Source organism: Aplysia californica, unplaced genomic scaffold, assembly GCF_000002075.1.
Source record: "Aplysia californica isolate F4 #8 unplaced genomic scaffold, AplCal3.0 scaffold00067, whole genome shotgun sequence".
In the NCBI taxonomy this organism is placed as follows: Eukaryota; Metazoa; Mollusca; class Gastropoda; order Aplysiida; family Aplysiidae; genus Aplysia; species Aplysia californica.
The window spans coordinates 1,224,407-1,225,600 of record NW_004797337.1 but is presented as its reverse complement, the minus strand read 5'-3'; positions in this window follow the sequence as shown (position 1 = coordinate 1,225,600).

The following is a 1,194-nucleotide window of genomic DNA, read 5'->3' as shown; positions in this document are numbered from 1 at the left end:
CTATAAAACGTAATTTTTTCTTGGCTTTTATCAATTTGATCATCCACACCGATAGACAGTATTCCAAAATGAGGAAAAACAGGTCTTGTTTCACACCGGGTGAGAATGCTGGCAAGTCTCACCCGGGGTGAGAGGTAGATCGTATTTTTATTCTCACCCCGGGTGAGGATAGCCACTTCCATTTCTGAATATTGTCTATCAGTATGGGTGATCAAATTGACAAAAACATAGAAAAAATGATGTTATAGCACAAAAGTAACCAAATATAGCCATCTTCAGAGAAGTGAAGGCTATTTCCCTTTTCTAATTAAGGCAAACTACGCCGGTCACCATTTTCTTTTGCCCGGAAGTTTGCGCTACTCCTTCTCTCTCTTTCTCCCCCTCACTCCCTCTCCCCCCTCCCCTCTATCTCTTTCTCTCACTACCCGCAGAAAAAAATGCACGCTTTCAACACAAGAGCGCTGGAACGTTTGTTTACACTGGTATCACGGTGAGTGCACACTGGGTGAGAAATAGCCAAAAGACTCTCACCCGGAGTGATCGGCTTGGGTCGCTGCACTAAGAGTAAGAAGGGGTGAATGCACACCGGGTGAGAATAGCCATAAGATTTGCCCTCTCACCCCAGCCTACAGCTGCGCTATTCTCACCTTGGGTGAAAGGCCCACAACTGCGTTATTCTCACCCCGGGTGAGAATTGAATAGAGGTGGTCTTGCCGCCCTTGCAGTACACTGTCACACAGTAGTAGTGGACTTTGCCTGAAACCTTGGGAGGACTTCCGTAACGAGCGACCACTATCAGACAGAGCAGAATTGAGCGCTTGGGGTAGGGGTAGGGGTAGGGGTAGGGCTAGGGTTAGGGTTAGGGTTAGGGGTAGGGTTAGGGTTAGGTCTAGGCCTCTTCTTTATTGTGTTTGATGGGGTGGTCGCTCGTTACGGAAGTCCTTCCGAAACTTAAATGAAATATTCCTTTGCAAGAACAGTCTGCAAAAACATCTCCTGCGTGTAGACAAATGTGTTTGCGCTATGTAGATCTATGGCGTTTTTACGTTCATCCATGAAAATTTTAATTCTTCAACAAACTGCAACTTAATATCAAGGCCGTCGTTATTCGGACTCGAGTCCGACTCGGGTCCGGAAAAAAGAAAGTGTCTTCGTTCTATAGATCTAACGTTCAGTGCTTCCAATTTTCCGCCG